The following is a 12,567-nucleotide window of genomic DNA, read 5'->3' as shown; positions in this document are numbered from 1 at the left end:
GGCCAACTGAGATTTAGATATGAAGACAAAGGTTAGGATCATTAGGACGTGTTTTTTTACAACATTTATCATTTGCTTTTAAGGTCAGACTTAGCAAACGAAACTGACGTATGAAATGAAACCATTGGAAGTTCTCTGTAAATGAAACCTGAAGGAATTCTCGTGGAGATAAGAGTTGAATTGTTCCACAATCAGATTCACCTTTGGGAATCTTACAGGATGCAAACCTGGGTGTGCTCTTTGATACCTTTCATTTGAAACTTTACTGAATGCATAGCTGATATAAACAATTGGATGATTAGTAATTTCCTATTACTTAATTCTGAAAAAAAAATAGAGATTGTAACCCATACACAAAAGAAATATATTTTCTGGATATATTTTGGAATATATGCACATATTTGAAATTGGCCCAATAAATATATTTCATACTTATATTTCATATATTTTTGTTATATTTCAGAATATATTTCAATGTATTTTTTTCTGTACGGGTCCCCAAAAGTGTCAAAAATATATGTGGCATATATTCCAAATACATTGAAATATATTCTGAAATATAACAAAAATATATGAAATATAAGTATGAAATATATTTATTGGGCCAATTTCAAATATTTGCATATATTCCAAAACATATCCAGAAAATATATTTCAAATACAATTCTTTTGTGTATGGGAATTATTAGACCAAAAAACCCTGCACGTAATAACCTGTCTAACAATTGATAACTGCTCTGTCAAGTCTTCGTCATCAGTTAGGAACCTGGGTGTGCTCTTTGACACCAAGGCATATTCCTGGCATCTGTAAAACCACATTCTTCCATCTTAAATATATGTCTAAATTACGCCATATGCTCTCAATGACAAATGCAGAACAATTAGTTCATGCGTTCATGACCTCAAGGCTAGATTATTGTAATGCTCTACTGGGTGGTAGCCCTGCACGCTTAATAAACAAACTACAGCTGGTTCAAAACGCAGCAGCTCGCGTTCTTACCAGAACCAGGAAGTATGAGCATATTAGCCCAGTTCTGTCAACACTGCATTGGCTCCCTATTAAACATCGTATAAATGTAAAAATATTGCTGATTACTTACAAAGCACTAAATGGTTTAGCTCCGCAGTACTTGAGCGAGCTCTTAACGCATTATAGTCCTTCACGTCTATTGCGATCTCAAAATTTCGGTAGATATTGATAATACCTAGAATATCAAAATCGACTGCTGGCGGTAGATCCTTTTCCTATTTAGCACCAAAACTTTGGAACAGTCTTCCTACCATTGTCCGGGAAGCAGACACACTCTGTCAGTTCAAAGCTAGACTAAAAACACATCTCTTTGACCTAGCATACACATAACACATTATAAACTTCTGTAATTTAATGTTAGGCTCTGTAGATTAGGTCAGATTTTACGTTACATGTATTGACGGTAGTAATGACAGTACTCAACTTTAATTGTCCTTTAAAGCCCAAACTAAAACACAGAATGGTTATTTCTCTTCTCATTCTTCTCGTCAGTCATATATGATAAAATCATGTTCATTTTCACACTGACTGATTTCCTTTTCTCACATTTTTGCTGGGCAATAAGGGCTTTGTTTCCACAAACTACTTATGTAATATAGAATTCTTGACAGGAAGCTATTTCCTTGTTTCATCACACGATAAGTTTCAGTGGAAAATTTGTTTGTTTTATGTTTGCTCCCGATCATCCTCATACTGAAGATGACACTGGCTTTGTGCCATCACAAAAGACATGGGTTTGACAACAGCTTCCTCAAATTAAACTAATTCGATGAATTAAACTTACGTTTTTGCAATTCTTACTAGAGTAAATTAAGTTACTGTTATAATGTAAACCATATCAATGAAGTGGTTCTGATTACAAATTACTTGGTAACACTTTACAATAAGGTACATTAGTTAACTAACATGAACTAACAATGAGCAATATATTTGTTACAGTATTTAATAATCTTTGTTAATGTTAGTTAATAAAATACAGCTGTTCATTGTTTTGTTTTTCTTCACGTAAGTTCACAGTGCATTGAGTTATGTTAAAAAATACAACCTTTGATTTTAATAATGTATTAGTAAATGTTGAAATTAATATGATCTAAGATTAATAAATGCTGTAGAAGTATTGTTCATTCTTAGTTCATGTTAACTATGTGTATCGGAACCTCAAGAGGAGAAAACTACCTCTACATGCACGACTACGCCACCCTGTTAAACAGGGAAATAAGAATATGAATCAATTTAACCACCTACAAAGGACACACAGGAACGTGGTTATCAAAGAAGGGCCTGAGACGTGGATACCACAAAATACAAAAGTTTATTCAAATAGTCAACAACAATCAAAAGACAACATTAATAGACTGGTTCAACATTTATCATTCAACATTCACAAATCTGGCGAAACCAAGAAGGAGGCCGAGGCTTAACAATGGCAGGTACACTATTTTAGTGAGCACAAGGCTCCTATAATCACTCTTACCACCCCGTGCACGGGCATCAACACACCCACTCCAATAAGGTCAAGCATGAACGCACAGCACTCTGTGACAAAACCTCCACCACCGCACGTGAGGGCCTACTAGCGGCCTGCCTCGAAGCCTCGGCTCCTGTAACGGAAGCAAAATTACCACACTGGTCTCAACATACAACAAGGACACTTAATTACAAAAAGACAAATAAAAAATACAATTAAACAAAACAACATCCATAAAGGAATGCACTGGAAAAAATAAGTAAAATAAATATACCCAAAGCAAATAAAGCAAATTACTATGGAAGCTTGTTTCCGCCACAAAATAAAACATTTTAAAAGATAATTGCAACTTTTTATCTCACAATTGCGAGTTTACATCTCGCAATTCTGACTTTATTTCTCAGGATTGCAAGATATAAAGTCAGAATTGCGTGAAATAAAGTCGCAATTGCGTGTTATAAAGTCAGAATTGCGAGATATAAAGTCAGAATTGCGAGATATAAAGTCAGAATTGCGAGATATAAAGTCAGAATTGCGAGATATAAAGTCAGAATTGCGTGTTATAAAGTCAGAATTGCGTGAAATAAAGTCAGAATTGCATGTTATAAAGTCAGACTTGCGTGTTATAAAGTCAGAATTGCGAGATATAAAGTCAGAATTGCGTGAAATAAAGTCAGAATTGCATGTTATAAAGTCAGACTTGCGTGTTATAAAGTCAGAATTCTTACCTGTTTTCTCCCAATTGCGACTTTATATCACGCAATTCTGACTTTATAACACACAATTGCAAGTTTATATCTCGCAAATCTGACATATTTTCTCAGAATTGTGAGATATAAACTCACAATTGTGAGATATAAAGTCCAATTCTAAGGAAAAAAAAAGACAGACATAGTTTATATCGTGCAATTCTAACTTTATAACACGCAATTGCGACTTTATATCGTGCAATTCTGACTTTATATCTCCCAATTGCGACTTTATTTCTCAGAATTGCGACTTTATATCTCGCAATTTCGACTTTATTTCCCAGAATTGCGACTTTATAACACGTAATTCTGACTTCATATCTCGCAATTGTGAGAAAAAAAGTCAGAATTGTGAGATAAAAAGTCGCAATTCTTATTATTTATTTATTTATTTATTATTCATTGGCGGAAACAAGCTTCCATAAATTACAAACAAACTGAAAGACTAGTTAAAGAAAAGAAAGAAAAAACAGCGATCACAAGGACAAATGCTGGAGAGCAGGCGTCACACCAAACACACAGGTCGAACGCGCATGTGTTGATGAGAAAGCTTGTCACAGGAGAGAATCCGGATACAATTTCCGATGAAACCATTGGAAGTTCTCTGTAAATGAAACCTGAAGGAATTCTCATGGAGATAAGAGTTGAATTGTTCCACAATCAGATTCACCTTTTGGATGTAAGGATGCAAACCTGGGTGTGCTCTTTGATACCTTTCATTTGAAACTTTACTGAATGCATAGCTGATATAAACAATTGGATGATTAGTAATTTCCTATTACTTAATTCTGAAAAAAATAGAGATTGTAATTATTAGACCAAAAACCCCCGCACGTAATAACCTGTCTAACAATTGATAACTGCTCTGTCAAGTCTTCGTCATCAGTTAGGAACCTGGGTGTGCTCTTTGACACCAAGGCATATTCCTGGCATCTGTAAAACCACATTCTTCCATCTTAAATATATGTCTAAATTACGCCATATGCTCTCAATGACAAATGCAGAACAATTAGTTCATGCGTTCATGACCTCAAGGCTAGATTATTGTAATGCTCTACTCTGGGTGGTTGCCCTGCACGCTTAATAAACAAACTACAGCTGGTCCAAAACGCAGCAGCTCGAGTTCTTACCAGAACCAGGAAGTATGACCATATTAGCCCTGTTCTGTCAACACTGCATTGGCTCCCTATTAAACATTGTATAAATATTGCTGATTACTTACAAAGCACTAAATGGTTTAGCTCCGCAGTACTTGAGCGAGCTCTTAACGCATTATAGTCCTTCACGTCTATTGCGATCTCAAAATTTCGGTAGATATTGATAATACCTAGAATATCAAAATCGACTGCTGGCGGTAGATCCTTTTCCTATTTAGCACCAAAACTTTGGAACAGTCTTCCTACCATTGTCCGGGAAGCAGACACACTCTGTCAGTTCAAAGCTAGACTAAAAACACATCTCTTTGACCTAGCATACACATAATACATTATAAACTTCTGTAATTTAATGTTAGGCTGTGTAGATTAGGTCAGATTCCAGTTCACATGGCTACGCGGAAGCGATTAATTATTCTGCATTATAATTTTTTAAGGCCAGACAAGTAATTTGTTGAGGTCAATTTGTAAAGAAAGACTACACGCCTGCGCACATATTCAAACGCTCATACCTATAGACTAAACATGTAATACGCATGTGCACGCCGTCAGCGTTTTCACAGGTTTGCGTTTTTGAAGTTTGCGCAGAGATAATTAGTATTATTTTATTTATTTTTTCAAGGCTTGCACCTTGGTACCTATTTCAATGTTTGCGTTCTCGAGCCGCCAGGCACTGTTGTGGTGCAGATGAGCGGACTGGAGGGCGTTAGGGGTTTTCTGTTAGAGCGGTGTCGTGTTAACGGCCCCTAAGTTAATAACTAATGATCGTTGCGACGGAAGTGAATCAGTCAACACTAACTTTAGCTGGACAATAACTTTATTCTAGAGTAGTAAAGCCAAACAATCTCTGTTACTTTAATTTCCTATTATCTCTGTAAAGCTGCTTTGGAACAATCTACATTGTTAAAAGCGCTATATAAATGAAGTTGACTTGACTTGACTAAGGAAAGCCTCTCTGCAGAACCTCTGAAGTAGAAGAAAAGCATTGTCCATCTACACACACACCGCATCTGTATACAAGAGTTTCATCAGTTTCTGGGCTGTTTGTGGACATAGCCACGCATCAAAGGTTTGGTCTTAAAAATAAAACAAAAGTAAGAAGACTCATGTTTACAAGAACAATACTAGTTTTGGTGCTCCAGTCTGAACACGTGACAACAACGACACACAAATAAATGAATGTTGTCTCATGATGCTATTTATAACACTAGACTCGTACGTTTTTTTGCAAAATCGTACATATTTTACGAATTGGCCATTTCGTATGAATTCATACGAATGACCTACCCCTGACCCCGCCCCTAAACCTACCCATCACGTGGGTTTAGACAAATCGTACAAACTCGTACGAGTGAGGTCGTACGAATTAGTACGAATTAGCCAACTTTTTATCATTCGTACGAATTCGTACGAATTGGTCGTGAGATAGCGTTGTAATGACAGAACTCAACTTTAATTGTCCTTTAAAGCCCAAACTAAAACACAGAATGGTTATTTCTCTTCTCATTCTTCTCGTCAGTCATATATGATAAAATCATTTTCATTTTCACACTGACTGATTTCCTTTTCTCACATTTTTGCTGGACAAGAAGGGCTTTGTTCTAACTACTTATGTAATATAGACAAACTACTTAAGGTATGTAATATAGAATTCTTGACAGGAAGCTGTTTCCTTGTTTCATCACACGAACAGTTTCAGTGGAAAGTTTGTTTGTTTTATGTTTGCTCCCGATCATCCTCATACTGAAGATGACACTGGCTTTGTGCCATCACAAAAGACATGGGTTTGACAACAGCTTCCTCAAATTAAACTAATTCGATGAATTAAACTTACGTTTTTGCAATTCTTACTAGAGTAAATTAAGTTACTGTTATAATGTAAACCATATCAATGAAGTGGTTCTGATTACAAATTACTTGGTAACACTTTACAATAAGGTACATTAGTTAACTAACATGAACTAACAATGAGCAATATATTTGTTACAGTATTTAATAATCTTTGTTAATGTTAGTTAATAAAATACAGCTGTTCATTGTTTTTTTTTTTTTTTTTTTTCACGTAACTTCACAGTGCATTGACTTATGTTAAAAAAATACAACCGTTGATTTTAATAATGTATTAGTAAATGTTGAAATTAATATGATCTAAGATTAATAAATGCTATAGAAGTATTGTTCATTCTTAGTTCATGTTAACTATGTGTATTGGAACCTCAAGAGGAGAAAACTACCTCTACATGCACGACTACGCCACCCTGTTAAACAGGGAAATAAGAATATGAATCAATTTAACCACCTACAAAGGACACACAGGAACGTGGTTATCGAAGAAGGGCCTGAGACGTGGATACCACAAAATACAAAAGTTTATTCAAATAGTCAACGACAATCAAAAGACTACATTAAAAGACTGGTTCAACATTTATCATTCAACATTCACAAATCTGGCGAAACCAAGAAGGAGGCCGAGGCTTAACAATGGCAGGTACACTATTTTAGTGAGCACAAGGCTCCTATAATCACTCTTACCACCCCGTGCACGGGCATCAACACACCCACTCCAATAAGGTCAAGCATGAACGCACAGCACTCTGTGACAAAACCTCCACCACCGCACGTGAGGGCCTACTAGCGGCCTGCCTCGAAGCCTCGGCTCCTGTAACGGAAGCAAAATTACCACACTGGTCTCAACATACAACAAGGACACTTAATTACAAAAAGACAAATATAAAATACAATTAAACAAAACAACATCCATAAAGGAATGCACTGGAAAAAATAAGTAAAATAAACATACCCAAAGCAAATTAAGCAAATTACTATGGAAGCTTGTTTCCGCCACAAAATAAAACATTTTAAAAGATAATTGCTTATCTCACAATTGCGAGTTTACATCTCGCAATTCTGACTTTATTTCTGAAATAAAGTCGCAATTGCGTGTTATAAAGTCAGAATTGCGAGATATAAAGTCGCAATTGCGTGTTATAAAGTCAGAATTGCGAGATATAAAGTCAGAATTGCGTGAAATAAAGTCAGAATTGCATGTTATAAAGTCAGAATTGCGTGTTATAAAGTCAGAATTCTGACCTGTTTTCTCCCAATTGCGACTTTATATCACGCAATTCTGACTTTATAACACGCAATTGCAAGTTTATATCTCGCAATTCTGACATATTTTCTCAGAATTGTGAGATAAAAACTCACAATTGTGAGATATAAAGTCCAATTCTAAGGGGAAAAAAAGACGGACTTAGGAATAGTTTATATCTCACAATTCTGACTTTACAACACGACTTTATATCGTGCAATTCTGACTTTATATCTCGCAATTTCGACTTTAGACTAGCCTATTTCCCAGAATTGCGACTTTATAACACGCAATTCTGACTTTATATTTCTCAGAATTGCGACTTTATATCTCGCAATTTCGACTTTATTTCCCAGAATTGCGACTTTATAACACGCAATTCTGACTTCATATCTCGCAATTGTGAGAAAAAAAGTCCGAATTGTGAGATAAAAAGTCGCAATTATTATTATTTATTTATTTATTATTCATTGGCGGAAACAAGCTTCCATAAATTACAAACAAACTGAAAGACTAGTTAAAGAAAAGAAAGAAAAAACCGCGATCACAAGGACAAATGCTGGAGAGCAGGCGTCACACCAAACACACAGGTCGAACGCGCACGTATTGATGAGAAAGCTTATTGTCACAGGAGAGAATCCGGAAACAAAACAGCAGCGTCAAACAGCGTTTCCCCGCCGAACAGTCTATTCCTCCTTAGTTATGCAGTCGCACATCCACGTCACGCACACACAGAAGGATACCACCATGTCACAAAAGCACGGGAATGCCGGAGGGGCATATGAATAGCCGCCGCCAATGAACCATCGGCCATAATGCTCAAAGCGGACGGGATGAAACAAACCGGAATGGACGGTCCCCGGCCATGACGCACAGGCGGTGACCACACACACACGGTGCATTCGAATCTTTTTTATACACTCCCTCGCGGAATAATTGGACACTACATTACCCACACGCATTAAATTAATTAAACTCCGTATGTCCCGCCACATATAGTTAACTAATGAACCGTATACCAATTACTCAACACATTATGTTTTGGAATCATAAGATTATTGGAGTTATAGTTCCAAAACTTGAGTCACTTAGCTATGTCTTTGACTTCAAAATCCATCAAGTAAAGATTTTAATCAGGCGTCCAGACCCGTTCCTGGGAAGCCACTTGAACTTTCCTGCAAAGTTTATCTTCAACTCTAATCAAACACACCAGAACCAGCTAATCAAGCTCGTCTACTAGAAACTTCTGGGCAAGTGTGTTCCAGGCTGGAGCTGAACTCTGCAGGACACTGGCCCTCCTGGGGCAGAATTGGACTTCCCTAACTTTAGCCATTGATAACTCAAAATGATGAAGTAAAATACTGAGACTGTGGAAAATACCCATAAGCCCTTGCAGTTGTACTGAGTAAAGTATTGAGCTGAATCAAGAGTGTTCAATCACTGACCCAGAGTCAGAATTTATCTTTTAGGGTCTATACATGTTATAATATTTTAAAATGTGTTCTATTTAAATTTGCTTCTATTTGCCACTGCTGACCTTTATTTAAAATTCACTCTTTGAAGGGACACACTTTATTTTACTGCCTTGTTCTCCGTGTTACTGTAAGTAGCCTACATATAGAATGTACAACAACTTGGTAATAACCTGGTACACTAACCCAGAACCTAACCCTAAATATAAGTCCATGTAGACGCCTTTTATTACTCAGCTTTCTTGAGTACACCGTAGATAATGTGCAACCAAAGCCAAGTCCATTTTACTTGAACCAAGTAAGTTTACTTCGATTTTTTAAGGCCAGTGGTTTGAATGCTCTTGTCAGATAATTCCTTTGGCAACACTTTGCCATGGCGTTTTAAAGACATAATGATAAAATGTATACCTTGAATGAAGGTAATGAAAATAAGTGCTTATAAGTCCATATGAATATGTAACTCCCCAGCCTTTTTACATCCTCAATGGTTTTACTGAAATTCCACATGATAACTGAACACTCATCCGGATTGCTCATGGTCATCTGATTGATCATTATGTTTCCATGTATTCCCTGCACTATTTCATTTTGTTTTATTATCTAACTGACAGCTTAGTGATTCCATCAGTTCCTTAAAGAGTCTTATTATGTGAGGTTTGATTGATAGTAATTTGTTATTTTTTATAAACGGAAAATACTGATGTCCACCTCCCCGACTTACAGTAGCACCAAGCAGTGCTCAAAGATTTCCTCATGATAAAACAAAGACCGTAAAGCCCTTGCGATCAAAACAGATTAGAAGGCTTTGGGTACTGAGTTCCTGTAAAGCTCAGGTTTTAAAAGTTAATCTTTCTCTTCCTTCTTCTGAGCCTCTAATCAGAGTTTCTTCTATTCATACATTACTGTAAACCCATTCGCAATCCTTTCAGTATTTGTTTTTTACGATTTGTCCTTCATAAAAAGCAGTCACAAAGGCCATTGCAGTGCTCCATCAGGCTTTGAAGAAACTGTAAAACTTCAGTTTGTTGGACTCCCTTCCCACAAATGAATGAACTTCCTTCTTTTATTGTGTTTGTTCAATCTTAATGATTCAGTTGCTCAAGTTATTTTCAAATGGTTTGCCAAAGTTTATTTATTTAGTAACTACTCTTAAACCACTCTCTGTTGACTTTGGATTGACCTTTTATTTATAGACTATATTTTTTTCAAGATAATCTATAATCTAATCTATCTAAGTGCTTCCAGCTTCCTTATTTAGGAATCAGTGACATTCTCAGAAATTCCTACTGACTGTGTCACTTTCTCTCGGGTGACACTGTTATTGTGTGAATATGAAAAATAGTCCAGTAAAATGTAAATCATTAATCAAACTTTTGACAGCATACGGAAATCACCTACTGGATATGTAGGTGTCTGTATATGACCAAAACACATTTTTTTCCGCAAATCTTTTGTTTTGTCTACGAATGTAAGAAAAAGTCTCCTGATGATTAATCAGTAAAACAGACAAAGATATGATGTGTGACACGGAAGTGTGTTTCAAGGAAGTTTTAAAATATAAAATCTTTCTTTCAATTCATAGTTAGCAATTTGTATACGTCAATAGTCTATTGTAGGTGTTACATAACTCCTAACTGGAAGTATGTCTCCCATAGCAATTGACATTGATGACACTCCTCACAACAGGTGATGCATTGATCACAGATGCTGAAACCAAATAAACAAAGGCCATTTGTGGTGTAAGATGATGATAAACAATCATATTATATTTCTGATTGAAAGCATAAAAAAAGAAAAATGATCGCAATCATCTCACGAGACAGGAAAAACGAAACTGGTGAGCATCCCTAGGGAGGACACTATTGCGTGTTCAACACTGTACAATACATGAATCACCAGGAACAATGGTGGAAATTCGCTCTTCTGTCTTCACAACATGACATGTCATTGAGGGAGAGAAGTTTCTTCTACGTTCTGTGGTACAGTAATACACTGACCGGCAGGAAAGACACCTTTTGATCAGCTATATCCTGAACCACTTTGCTGGAAAGTAGTCATTTAGCGGACACTTGTAATAGTGTCTAAAGTACATTTATTACAGGAACAATATCCTTGGCGCAACCTGGCATTAAGTGGCTTCTTCAAAGGCTAATGCGTCCTTTCAAGGTATTAACCACAACATTGAACTTCAAACTCATCACACCTTTTTTTTATGGCTACTACAACACACTCCAGTTGAGAGTTGGGACAAAGGCAAAATAAAAGGCAAGACAGGAGACCAACTGGAATCTCTGTTACACAAGGAGAAAGTATATTTAAAACAGATTCCACCGAGTTCTCTGGGACCGAGCTCCCCAGACAGTAACATAGTGTCTGCTCATATCTGGCACACACTATGTTGCTGTCTGGGTCATCTCAGATGGTCTAAAAACACAGTGGAAATGTGTGCTGTGGTCAGATGAGTCCAAGTTTCAGCTTGTTTTTGGAAAAAATGGTTCTAAGAGGCCAGGATGGGCTTGGGAGTTCTCAGTCCCAAAAACGAAAGGGACCATCAGGTCTTTAAGAGTCTTATTATGTGAGGATTGATCGATAGTAATTTGTTATTTTTTTATAAATGGAAAATACTGATGTCCACCTGCCCGACTTACAGTAGCACCAAGCAGTGTTCAAAGATTTCCTCATGATAAAACAAACACAGTAAAGCCCTTGCGATCAAAACAGATTAGAAGACTATGGGTATTGAGTTCCTGTAAAGCCCAGGTTTTAAAAGTTAAATCTTTCTCTTCCTTCTTCTTGATATAACAATGAATCAGATATCTGAGCCTCTAATCAGAGTTTCTTTTATTCATGCATTACTGTAAACTTTGTTTTTCATCCAGATTTTTATCAGCGACAGGTGCAAAGGCAAACAATTATCATCCGTGCAAACAGTATGGGTGACTTGCAAATGTGTGAAGGTACCTTTGACATGGAGGCATATATTTGGATTATAAAGACACAAAAACTGCCATCAAGATGACATCTTTCCTGAGAAGCAAGTCAATGCCAGGCTCATTCTGCACATGCTTAAAACTGAGTGGTTTCTTAAACACTCTACACCATAAAATGGTGTCATAAAATGGTAAAACTCAAGGTTCTGTACTTCAAGGTTCTGTACTTGGTCCTCTTCTATTTCTCATTTATTTGCTGCCAATAGGTCAGATCACTTTCATAGTTATGCTGATGATATTCAAATTTATTTCACGATTAACCCCAACTCAGCTTGTCCACTCGCTTCTGTTATCTCCCGCCTTCAGGAACTTAAAACATGGATGTCTGATAACTTCTTACAGCTTAATGCTGGGAAAACTGAAATCCTGTTAATTGGCCCCAAATCAAAGAGTTTACCCGGACATGACATTTTTATTGATATTGATGATGTTTAGATTAGGCCTTTAAAAACTGTGTGGAATCTGGGAGTTTTGTTTGACCCCACGTTATGCTTTCATTCACACATTGGTCAGACTGTTAAATCATGCTTCTTTCACCTGCGGAATATTGTTCGTATACGCCCCTCTCTTAACTTTGGAGATGCTGAAACTGTTATTCATGCTTTCATAACCT

This window comes from Rutilus rutilus (assembly GCF_951802725.1).
Source record: "Rutilus rutilus genome assembly, chromosome: 14".
Classification (NCBI taxonomy): Eukaryota; Metazoa; Chordata; class Actinopteri; order Cypriniformes; family Leuciscidae; genus Rutilus; species Rutilus rutilus.
Note: the sequence above shows the minus strand (reverse complement) of the source record.